The sequence below is a fragment of the Oxyura jamaicensis genome, chromosome Z (assembly GCF_011077185.1).
Source record: "Oxyura jamaicensis isolate SHBP4307 breed ruddy duck chromosome Z, BPBGC_Ojam_1.0, whole genome shotgun sequence".
NCBI lineage: Eukaryota > Metazoa > Chordata > Aves > Anseriformes > Anatidae > Oxyura > Oxyura jamaicensis.
The window spans coordinates 37869084-37882021 of record NC_048926.1 but is presented as its reverse complement, the minus strand read 5'-3'; the positions used below and the strand labels follow the sequence as shown (position 1 = coordinate 37882021).

The window sequence follows — 12938 nt, the reverse complement described above, 5'->3', positions numbered from 1 at the left end:
TTGTTTCTCATGTTCATATTACTCTTTGTCTATGTATTGTCTATCTTCTACTTACATGGTAAGCCCTCTGGGACAGGGCACAGTAAGGTCCTGGTTTATGATTAGACTTACAAGGCAAACAGCAATCAAATTATAAACGTTGACTCCTTATTCACTTTTGATGCTTACAATTGATTATTCCTAAGCAATATGTCTACCTTGCAAAAATATTTATGGTAAGTGCTTGTCTCCGTACTTGTTTGTAAAATGTCTCCTTCATACAATGAATTAGAAAAGAATTCAGTTCATGAGAATGGCTGTAATTCAACTGATTAAGAGTAGTGCTAGGAGCATTTTTATGGTTGGAGTTCAGCAATAATTCTCATAAAAGAAAGTATCTCTCTTTTATCTCCTGAATAAAATTACAATCCCTAATAAAACAGGCCTGTTTGGGCATTTTTACTTTAGTTTCACATCCCTAAATGCCCCTGCATAATCTCACAGCTAATCACTTGGTTATAGAATGCCAAGAGCTACCTGGGTGAAATATCAGCTTGTCAGCAGGTTCAGATCCAGCTCCCATCAAGACTAATGGGAGTCCTTTCTTTGATTTTAATGTAGTCTGAATCAGGACCCCACTGACAAAGATGAAAGAGTTTATTAAAAAGCAGTTTGCTGGTATTGATGTGCATGTGTATTCTTCTGGGAGTAGCTAATTGAATTGTGTCTGGTTGAGCTTAGAATGAGCTAACATTCTCAGTAACAGCATGGAAGATCCTCAGGGCTGGACAGAGCATGGGCATGCAGAAAAATTAATTATCCTAAAAAGACGCCTACTGAAGACAAGGCACAAAAATTAAATCTGAGGAAAAACTGAGAGGCAGCAAAGCAAATTTCGTTGTTTGAGGGCAAATACACACTACTCTCAAAAACCTTTCAACAGTAGTCTTGTTAGTAATTAGAATTGTTTCACGCTTCCCAAGCCACTTTATTCTAGTTGTTTGAGATATCAAGCAAAACAGTGAAATGTTTCTAATGTTACAATACCCTGAGACTCTGATTTTTCTGAGATCCATTACTATTTCAAGTAATGCTTTTCAATCAAAAGTAGAGAAAAAAATATTTCTGTTTTATTGGACGCTTTGGGTAAGAATGAACATGCTGCCAAGTGAGCAAGGCTCTGGCACTCAGGTAATTTGCGCGTGAACACACTTGAAAAAATGTGTCTTAAGTTTTTATCTCCAAAATTCAATGTTATGGTGATACAATTTACAGCATAAATCAATAATTTTAAAGTGGGTAGAGGTCATCTGGTATACTACAACTTTTTGGTGCGGTTATTTCAAAACAAAACATATTTTATAGTCTGCAGGGATGGCACTGTGTTAAACTGAAGTTACAGTATCTAATAGGGGAAATACAAAGGCTTCTTTACTATTAGCTTTTTGAACATCTAAACTGTCTCCTAAAGTAACATGCTTTCCTTTAGGCTTTTTTTTTTTTTTTAAGATTCTGTCTTGAAGATTCTTAGAGGATTAAGATGAAAGTAATAATGCTTAAAATTCTGGATGCTTTGTGCAATGTTTTACAATTTGATCAAACCACCTGTTTTCACAGGCAACTGAGGCAGTAAGGGCAGTGACCATCACATCCCACAGCTGATCAGGCTACTTGAATTCCAGTGGGTCAGGCTTAAGGTCTAGCAAAGCCAATGGAAAAATGCTATTGACTCCAGTAAGCTTTAGATCACATGCCATGGATCTAATCTTACTTCTATAGAGATCATTGACAAAATTCCCATTTATTTCAAATGAACAAGGTCACAATGAATTTAATTTGACCTTTGAATCTTAAAGCACCAAAGCTGTATTTCACCCAAATGGCTCAAAGATCCTCCTAGCATAACACTCATCTCAGATAACTCCACTTCAAGATTCTCAGCCTTCAAGAGCTTCTCAGTAAATAGGGCTGGAAACAACATTTCAAACTAAAATTGATAGAACAGTGGTAATTTTCACCCCATTCTGCAAAGAAATAGATTATCATTCCACACTGACATTTCAACGTTAATTTTTCTTTGTTTACATAAAGAGTTTGAAAAAGTGTTGACTATGCTGTGCTGTCTCACCTCCGTGCTTCCTGTACATTTTACATTTAAAAAAGCAATACTTGGACTGAATATCATATCTGCATATAATCCTGATGAAGCCTGCCTAAACATCTGTAACTTTAACATTTGTTTTCATATGTAATGATAAACAAGTAAATATAGCAAAAAACAGTTTACAAACTCTCCATCATTTTTGTCTTTAATGAATTTCCTGAACAGGAATAATTGGGAAAAGGGTTTTAAAACTTCATGTTCTTTACAGTCATTTGTGACACCAGCACTGGGCAAGTAAGAAAGGAAAGAGGAGACTTCTCAAATGCTGCTTGTCAGATTTTGGTTCCTAGCGTTCCGAAAGACCTCTGTATATATACACGTAAATATATACAGACCTCTGTCCACATAAATAAATAAAGTATATTTATTTCGTAAAACTGTGACAAACATTTCCAAATTGTCACAATTTAAACAACAACAAATTAAAATTTCTTCCTTCACTACGATATATATACACGTCAGCTAGTATCAAGGTGTATCCTTTTTACCACCAAATCCTAACGGAGACAAAAATATACCTACATGTTATTTCTGACTGACAAATTTCTTTTCTGATATACTGAAGATGTAAAGACCAGTTTATGCTGCAATTTGCCTTCCAGAAAGTCCCAAGACCTTTATTTGGGAATTTTGCCTTCTCATTTCTCGCCAGCCAGAGGATTAGGATTGCTGCTTAGGCTTCCCCTGCCACAGAAGAGGCTTTGCAGATTTCTAGCCTGATTTAGTTAACGGAGTAGGGTTTGGCACTGAAATTTAAGGCACATGAGTAGTTTTTAGAAAACTGCTTTTAATCACTTCTCCAATATATTCAATGTCTGAGATTCTTACATAATATGGTATTAAAGGGACACTGCCAGGTCAAATTTGGTTAAACAGAAGTAATGTGTATGAAATTAAGGTTTTCAGTAGTAAAGAAAGAGATCAAGAGTGTAAAATTTAGAGAAACACCCACACCACTTATTTATTTCAACCCCCTCTGGACAGGGAGTGAGAGCAGACAAAATCTAAAAGCCCAGACTACTTTAAGGGCAAGCAGCCCGCCAAAGCCCAGCAGCACCACCCACGAGGTGCCACCGGAGCCGGGGCTGCAGTGCGTTGGGCTCAGCTACTCCACATGCACACAAGTTCACGCGTGGCACCAACAGCCCCCGGCCCAACAGTGTGACTGAGCAGGGGTGCAGCTTTGCTCTCTTCTCTCAGAGGAATACTGCAGTTCCTCTTCCTGCTGTCTTCTGCCGATGTCCACCCGGACCCCTCCTAAAGGGCTTGCCAGAATCAAAGCTTTTAGATGCACTGCACCAATTAAACACCGATAAGCAGTGGCTAATGTGCATTTGTCCTGCTCTGGAATTAGCTTTCCTAAGCCAAGATCAGCAAGAAACATCCAGCCCCTGCAAGATCCGACAATAAGCACTGTATCCTGGTTGAGTACCAAACTCAGGAAAACTAGGTTACACTGCAAAAACTGAACAACAAATATTTTAGTACCATTAGGTGTACTAACGTCCCCTTTGGGTGAAAGGCACAGATGCACACATTTTCTACATAAACAGCATGCCCCTGACATTGTCAAATTCCCTGAAAAAGGAAATTAAAAGGCACATGTCTCTGTGTCAGAATAATTTCACCCATTATTGAAATAAATTCTTCCACAAAACAGCTGCAACTGTCTTTACTGTAGATGTAGACAGGGGAAGATAATGATAAATTATATAATGACTAGACATTTTAAATAATAGGCTAGTTCATTTAGGAAAAATCAATTTCTGTTGGAGACTATACAAAACAATCAAGTCACTTCCTCAACTGCAGCAAATACTGACAACAGAGAAAGTAATGATCTCTGTCTGATTCATGTCTTAGCCAAAACACAACTTCAGGAGCTGAAAGTACTGCCAACCACCGTATACCTCTGCTCTGCACAGAATCCACTAAACTCAGCAACTTTTCTAACTCATGGAATCACAGAATCATTAAGGTTGGAAGACACCTCCAAGATCATCTGATCCAACCATCCTCCTACCACCACTACAACGCACAAAACCATGTCCCTAAGCACCACGTCCAACCTGTCCTTGAACACCCCCAGGGACGGTGACTCCACCACCTTCCTGGGCAACCCATTTCAATGCCTGATTGCTCTTTCTGAGAAGAAATGTCTCCTCACTTCCAAGCTAAACCTGCCTTGGCATAACTTGAGGCCATTCCCTCTTGTCCCTTGTGTCCCTCATGTCTCAAGGATTTGAGTATCCCTGAAGATCATAACTATTAGAGACAGTATTTTTGCAAAGCTTAGCAGATTGGGCAGAATTTCAGCAAAACAAAAGAATACATCTACCCACCAAATAATTCTGTTTCCAGTTTAGAAATGTTCTGTTATCTTTAAAATGTTGAGTTGAAAGCAAATACTTATTTAATTGCAACACATAAAGCTGGGACTAATAGCTTTGCCCCAGGACTCCAGTATACCTACACAATACCTGTAAAGAACTTTTACTACTCATGTCAAGAATTAGAAAGACACAAAAGACCTAAAATTGACTTTCAGTGCCTGGGGAGGAGGGAGATACCATTTTCAGGTGAAAGTTGTGAGAAATCAGCCTAAGGCAGCATGTGACCAACACTTACTCAAAAACAAGGTGAGGGAGGGAAAGAAGAATTTCCCCTTAGCATAGCCACTACACAAATCCAGCCTCAGTGTTCAGCAGAGTATCCTAAAATATCTTAAACTCTTTTAAAAATTAACTAGACATGGAGCAAGTCACTTGCAAGAACACTAGGTACCTGAAATGTAGCCAGAGTTCTTGTAAGCTAACACTCCAGACTATTTCACAAGAGCTCAGCCTGTCAGCAAATTTATATCTTTTTAACCTTTTGCCCTGGGATCTTTTCCTGAGCTATAAAAGCTAAGGTGGACTTTCACGTATCATCACCGTGTGCCTAACAATTCCTACATGAAATATAGGACTTCAGCAATATTTCTGCACCCCATGGTGATTGCTAAATTGCTGCCAGCATGAAAAGAGTTCCAACTTCAACACGCAGTCTTGCATAAGCTTTTCAGGGTAGGAACTGTCTTCTTCAGTTTTCATCGCATGGATGCTTATGGTATGAAGTAATATAGCAACCGGTCATAACAAAGAACACCACTTCAGATTCGCGTAGGGCAGAACTGTATAGTAAACCGACAGGGTTATATGCAATAAAACACAAATGCAATGTGAGGTTTCCAACTAACTCCCAGGTATTCTAAGGTTTCACTGTGTTCAGGCTACACTGCAGCCTGGCTTGTAGCACAGAAGCACTGTGGTTCTCCACAACTCTGCCACTGCAGTGCACCAGTCCATCTGTTACTAACTAGTATTTTTCGCTTTTCCAATTTTTCTTACCCACTCCATTGACCAAGTGTTCATAACTGTAAATCTGTCGAATAGTGCCTTATAAGTAATTTAACGTGCAAGAAAACTTTTATCGCTGCATTTCAAAATGACTCACAGAAGTACTGTGCAAAAAAAATCACTTGAATGCTTTCACTGCTCAACAGTTCACCTTCCCCAATTATAAAGGGACAGCTACCAGTTAATCCCAAATCACTTCTGCTAAAAGACTCTAGATTCCATAGCACAGAAATATTTTTTTTCACTTTTTAAAAATAAAGTATCATTTCAGGCCACAGCAGAATCTCTGTGATTATTTCCTAGTAATTCATTTAACTATATTTGCTGTTAGCATATTCTGAAATCTCTGTAGATATCCATACACACAAAAAAAAAGAGGAGTCACCAGTGCCAGCAGGGTAAATCACACAGACCCAAGTTTAGAGAGAGACAACAGAACTTGTTGAAAATCTTCCGTTACTGAAGAGAAATTTTAGATGATTCTCCTTGGCACAAATGGAGCCTGTCAGCTTCTTAGAAACAAGTAAATTCAGTCCGGAATGCACACTATGGCATTTACTTTTACATTTAATCAACTGCACATAAAAGCAAAGAACACATGGCTAAGTGCTTTTCTGGATCGGGGCCTTACACTGAAGGCTCATAAAAATGTTTCCAAATTTTCATCCCAAACATAGCCAACAAAAGAAAATCCCTTTGATTGTAACTGGCTTTCCAACACATGGCTTCTAATTTCAGAGTGGACCACACAAGACAACCAGAAGGACATTCTGATTGCAAATAGCAGTGGGGTCATGACAACAAAACACAGGAAACACTGAACAGAAAATGATCTCCTTGTTGCTGTCAAAGAAGTCCCAGCTTGACTCCTGGAACACAGAACTATCGCAGTGATGGAAAGCTGAGCTCACAGAATGAAGTTAGCCTGTGCCTAATTAATTACCTCTTACTATTTAAGTTTATTAATTAATCAATTAAGCCTTTCTGCTGTCACCAAAGATGTAATGTTCCCTGCTGGGTGCAGAAGCTCTGGGGGGACGCACGGCTTACAGCTGGAGGCTCCGAGCAGACCCTCCTGTCCCGCGCCCCCCCACGGCCCACTGGCACCAGACTGCAGGAAGGCCACAGAGGCAGGCACTCCCCATAATGTTTCTGCCAACAGCCCAGGCGCTTGCAAACAAGCTAAGCACAGGAAATCTCAAATCACAATTCATCTTTCTCAGGGCTGTCCTTGAAGCAGGCCTCAAACACGTTGCTAAAAATCTTGTACAGGCATTACATATCTGCAAATTACTTATAAACAGGTGTCGTGGACATGCTCCCCAAATGGGAAGGACAAAAGCCTCTGTGACACAAAATTTAATTTGGCCCTCTGCCTAACGTAGGCCAATCTAAAACCCACAACTCCAGAAGCATGGCAATTTTTGAGAAAGTTTGGATCCGGCTATGCTTCATAACTGTGACCCATACAGACGACAAAAGCATCCGTGCTTGAAGCTGATGGCAGCTACGTTGCTAAACACTGACATCTATCTATCTCACACTGCTAACATTAGAACACAGAATACTCTACATCATCCTCTTACAAAGCCAGTTCAATGAGCAGCCTAAAACATGGGCTATTTAGCAAACTAGTCATACAATAAGATATATAAAAGTGTCTTCTGCTTATTTTAATGGATGGAAAACAGTCTGAAATTGCAGATCAAATTATGAAAATCAAAAAACTTTTGACAGACTGGAGAACAAACCAGTAATCAAGTATTTGCAAGTAGTTACAAATCTTTAAATGTAAGAATGATCTTACTTTACCGTGTCTCTTTTGGAGACAAAAGTTGCAGGGTTCCCATAATGAACAGCTCTTCCTGCCTCTCTGGCAACATTTCTGAAGCCAGTAGTATTCGTATGACATTTTGGGACCACCGAAGGCAATGATTTTCTGTGTCAACACTTGATGTTAGCAAAAGCAACTGGCTGCATTTGAAACTGGGTCTCACCTACTGGGCAGTGAGGGATCACCCAGGTCAGCCACCCACTGTGCTTACCTGTGCATGCCTCCATCAAAGATCCAAAATTATACAGCACAAAGCTCTTCCCAGTTTAAACCATCTACAGCTTCACTTGAAGTAGATTATATCGCTTGTGGCTCAGGTTATAATTATTTGTTGAAATTATAAAATCTATTCTACATACTTAAAACACTGAACACAGCTTTAGAGTAAATATGAGTCATTGATCTCTTGCCAAAGATTTCCTCTTGATAGCCATCAAACTTTACTTGTGTTTTGTGAATATTTTTAGTTTTTCCAGGAAAGGTCACAGCATGTTCTACATTCAAGTAAGAATGCTCTTTTGTTCTATAAACACTCCATGTTTGTCCAGAAATTTAGACTCTGTGCCTTAAAGTCATATTGAAACAAATTTTATGCCTCCCTTTTAACAGAAGACTACCCCTTTTTCATTTCTCATCGTTTGGATCAATAGTACAGGTTCTCCTTCACCAAAAGAAGGCAAAGAAGAAAAGGAAATTAGATCTGACACCTGCTGATAAATTTCTGAGCTTGCTTTCATTTATTTGTATTTTCACAGCAGAAGAGCTAATATTAGCTGGGGAGGTGACTCTCTGAAGACAGGATATATCTAAACTACCTGAAGTTACTGTTGAAAGGAAAGCAAATAAAGTTTGCAACATTCAGCTGGGAGAAGCATGAAAAACCCCCGAGAAGTGGCAGTTTGATAGCAATCTGCGTTAAACTGCAGTACTACAAAGTTTACAGGATGTGAATGACCTGGACAAGTGTCCCCTGGAGCCTCTTGGCCTTTGCTGTCACTCCTGACAGCCTTGTTCCTTTTGCTCCACTGCTTGTCCTACACCCTAATAAAATCTTTATGGGCTGGATTTGCATACAGCAGACCTCATACACGCTGTGAGACAGGCAGGATTTTCAGAGGACCAAAATCCCATTTTCTAAGGCAGCTCTGATGAGCTCTGAGGAGGATGAAGCCATGGTTCTACATCTGCATCTCCAAGGCGGACATCGCTTGCTTCTCTCACCGGCACTGCCCACTCTAGCACCTCTCATAAAAAATAATAAAAAATAAAAAGTTTTCTTTGTGGTGTCTTGCTTTTCAATATAAATCACTCCATTGTAAGTATGAATAACTCCGTGGAGGAAGCTAGCAGTGGCCTGGGAGTAGCTGCACGTCACAGGCCATGAGGGCAGGAATGTCCTCCCTCCCCTTTGCAACAAAGGCCACCTGAGCGCACCCTCAGGCCCTTCACCAGGTCTGTCAAAACCTACCCGTCAGCCTCGTGTGCCAAGATACACTCTGCGACACCCACATTATCAGCTGTTCCTCACACTGCAGGCTGCACGAGCAGCCAAGGGGCTTCGGCTTCCCCGGGCCAGGAGGGCAAGGAGCAGCTTTGGCTGCTGCTTACGCCAGGCCCAGGCAACAGGCCAGCAATGGCCCAAGCTGTCACCAAAGCTCCTTGTCCCCCATCCACCACACCAGGCTGGGCTCCCCTGCATCCCAGACAGTCTCTGCTCCCTCCCACCCTGCTCACCAAGCTGTGGGGCTGCATCTGTGTGGGGTCGGCCCTATGAGCTGCACCAGCACGAGGGGAGGCAGCGGGGTCAGCACCGGCACGCAGGCAGCATGCAGTATGTCTCATAAGCACCAGGGACATAGTAGTCTAAGTTCCTCTGCCCCTCTTTGGGTGTCAAGTGATGCCAGTGAGGTGTAACAGATACAGTCGTTTATAGCAGCAGGGCTGGGATCAAACCAGCGACTGTCCCGTTCTGTCTGGGCTGGTAGGAAATTTACACCCACAGCCCAACCCGAGCAGCATGCACTCATCCAACTGGTGCTAAAGCCACAGCAGGTGACAAACCCTTTAGGGCAACAACCGAGTCTCCCATCACCTTTGCACTAATAATCTCTAGCACTACATGGCAGCTAGGAAGCCATGTTTTTAATGGAAATGTGTTATTGTGAGTGCCAGCTGAGTGTGCATTCATCGTCAGCAACAATGCAGAAGTGGGCTAAACTCCACCCTCATCACTGAGACTTACTAATTAGGAAAAAATAGAAGCACCCTTTCTGGTAGCAACCCAAGGCCATTTGATTTGGACACAGTGGTGTCAAGAAGTTACAATAGCAGTGCATTTTTAAAAAACTTTTTTTTTTCTGAATTGCATCTATCAGCATGCCTATCTTCCGTCCCCAGTCAAGAACAGCAAGTAAACCCATAACCTATTTTTGGATGCCTCCTTCTGTGCCCACATGATGGACAAAGGGAATTGGACAACCCAGTCAGCACGATGGGAGAGAAGCAAAGCAATGACAGCCATATAGAAATGATGAAGACAAAGGCTTAATCCTGCCCTTCGTGAGGCCCAAGCACTTCACTTAGAGCTGTGACCCTTTCAAGCGGTCTCTTTTCTTTCGGGACTAGCAGAAGAAGGTATGACCAGCTCTCAATAACTCAGTTAAAATGGTGGAGGTAAGAATATACAAGAAAAAAACGGGTAATTCACAGCATACGGAGTGGATCACAAGGGTTTATCTAATATGCATGTTACACAGAAATATCTTTAAGTGTTAGAAGAATCAGGGAAGCTTCACACAACAGTTGATAAAGCAGGTCCTCCTGAAAAACAGCACTGAGAGAAAATGAAAAGTTTTTATCACAGCTCCCTCAGCTTCCCATTGTGCTGTGAACTGCCCGAAGTCTCAAACTCATTAAGGCAATTCTCCAAAAATTGGATTACCCAGCTGGGACCTACCAACTCCCTGGAGAGAAACCAAAAGCCTATGGGGATCATGTGGGGGGGATCTACCTTTTCAACAGACAAGGTGCTGAGTGAAAATTGAATTTAAGGTTAACCAAGCCATGAAAAGGCAGGATAAGAGGACTTATTTAGGACAAAACACTGGGCCCTGCTCTGAGCATCCCATTCCCGGTTCTTCATGTGACACTGTCAGTAAGACTAGCCCTTTGTGATACTAGGTTCAGTGTAAGTCAGCCACACAGCTGCCCTGTCAAGACCAACACCAAGAAAGATTTTAGGTGCCAGTATCCATATTTAAACTTAGTGTTGAGGTTTAACCCAGCTGGCAGCTAAACACCACACAGCCGTTCACTCACCCTCCTCCCTCCCTCTCTGGGATGGGGGAGAGAAATGGGAAAGTGAAGCCTGTGGGTTGAGATAAAGACAGTTTATTAAAATAGGAAATAATAATAATAATAATAGTGTGTACAAAACAAGTGATGCACAGTGCAATTGTTCACCACCCACTGACCGATGCCCAGCCCAACCCCGAGCAGCCGGCCCCCCACCCCGGCTAGCCACCCCTATATATTGTTCAGCATGCCGTCAGATGGTATGGAATACCCCTTTGGCCAGTTTGGGTCAGCTGTCCTGGGTCTGTCCCCTCCCAGCTCTTGCTGCACCCCCAGCCTGCCCGCTGACAGGACAGAGCGAGGAGCTGAAAAGTCCTTGGCTTGGTGTAAGCAGTGCTCTGCAACAATTCAAACATCAGCATGTTATCAGCACTCTTCTCATCCTAATCCAAAACATAGCACCCTACCAGCTACTGGGAGCAAAATTAACTCTGTCCTAACTGAAATCAGGACATTTAGCTAAAAGATCTTAGCTTATCTAGGTCCTGCTATAGTTTCAGTCTTTTCTTCCTTACATCACATGCTCATCTGACACAATTTACCTCCAGAAGAGGTGGATTAATAAATTTCTTGGAAAGAGTTGCCTGGTATAAAATACTCATGATTTATATTTAACTATTTATACTAATGCAAGAAAGTAGAAGTAACGTGTATTTAAAAGATTTAACATTAATTTGCCTCTATTTGTGTTGTCACAGAGCTGACCAAGCACAACCAAAAAAATAACCTTTCTGCTTCTCTTCGAGTCAGTCTCAATTCAAGTCTCAAAACTGTGCAGCCATAAATAAAAATTAACAGCGAGACTCCTATTGCAAATTTATTTGGGAACATAGTATGTGGAGCTGAGAGTACCAATGAAGTTGAAGTACTTCATAACTGATTATCCTTGTACTTATCCTAGTAGTTCTACTTCATAACTGATTATCCCTGGACTCAAGTGTAGAAATAACTGTGTGTCAGCTTCTCCATGCATTCCCCCCCAAAATATGTATAAAATAAAAGAGTAGATTATCTCTCATTATTTAGCTTACTCTTTCCACTGCCTGTCAGGTGCTCCTGGTTCCTCATTTCTAGAATCGGAAAGGTGCAGGAACACTATTGCACATAGTACCTTTTCCCCTTCTGCTTAAGATTTTCTTCCAGGGAAGTTTTCATTCCACTAAGGCAGATGTAACCAGGCTAGATCCACACTGATGGATGGTGCAGATGGGTACAGCAGTACTTCACAGTCTTCACCATCCTTTTTGCAACACCAGCCACGTTCAGAGTGATGTTAATGGTGGTGAAGGGACCGACCTTCTCTTCCTATAGCTACAACCTTCCCCTGACATGCTACCATGCTCCAAAATCCAGCTTTAAAAACAATACCATAAATCAAGGATGATTTTGGTCCCATGATCATGAAAATTTGTTCTCTGTTATTGCTAGGCAGCTGCCCAGTTCATCAGGTTCTCCACAAAGTGGCCACACAAAGCTCGACTGGCTCCAGCAGGACCTATGCTCCTACATACCTCTGAGAACAGGAAATTAGGCGCATAAATCACATACATGTTTTTGAAAACGTTAGCTGTGACCCACCTATGAGCACTGCACAATTATGTGCTTGCATGGACAGACAGACTCTTACTGAGACCTTGTTTTCCCCCATACGCTGCAGAAATATTAAACTCATCTACCTTCGGCTCTTCTAAAACTACTATGTGACTTTTTAGATTCCCCTTTAGTGTACACAAATGGGAAGGGTAAAAGAAGGTAACAATTATGTTCCTTAACATCTCCTTGTCCCTACAACATTAAAAAAAGAAAAAAAAAAAAAAAAAAAAAAGTGAAGGTGAAGCTCAGAGAGGTATGTCTTCCTCCAGCGTGGCTCTACATGATTCTTATGTTTTCTTCCTGATACAGGTTACTTCTAGACAGCATATTTCAGCACATTCACTACAGGGCAATTTCTGTGCCTCTGACCTTTCAACAGCTGAGAAAGTTTCATCCTTTGTCCCTTATCAAGCCAAAAGATGATTAAGGAAACTCAAGTTCAAACATACTCCAACTTATTTGCTGCTTATCATGTTTTTAATAACACTATATAAGCATGTCATTACTTTATATAAGGTTGTTATAGTATACTATAAACTTACAAAGGAAAAGCCTGTAAACTGACTTCAAAACTTCAGAGCATATTTCTTCATTAAAAAAAAAAAAAAAAAAAAAA

At 41.2% G+C, this 12938-nt stretch overlaps 1 protein-coding gene across 4 annotated transcripts in view; it reads right to left on the bottom strand.

Annotated features, from left to right (window-relative positions):
- TRPM6 (transient receptor potential cation channel subfamily M member 6) overlaps positions 1 to 12938 on the bottom strand; it is a 100653-nt gene that overhangs the window by 73178 nt on the left and 14537 nt on the right. The window contains exon 1 of one of the 4 annotated variants that reach the window (XM_035309934.1): positions 11841 to 12047. The exons of the other annotated variants lie outside the window; for them this stretch is intronic. The gene's annotated coding sequence lies outside the window, so the exon portion shown is untranslated. Of the gene's footprint in view, positions 1 to 11840; positions 12048 to 12938 lie in introns of those variants that run through there. 4 annotated transcript variants of the gene reach the window in all.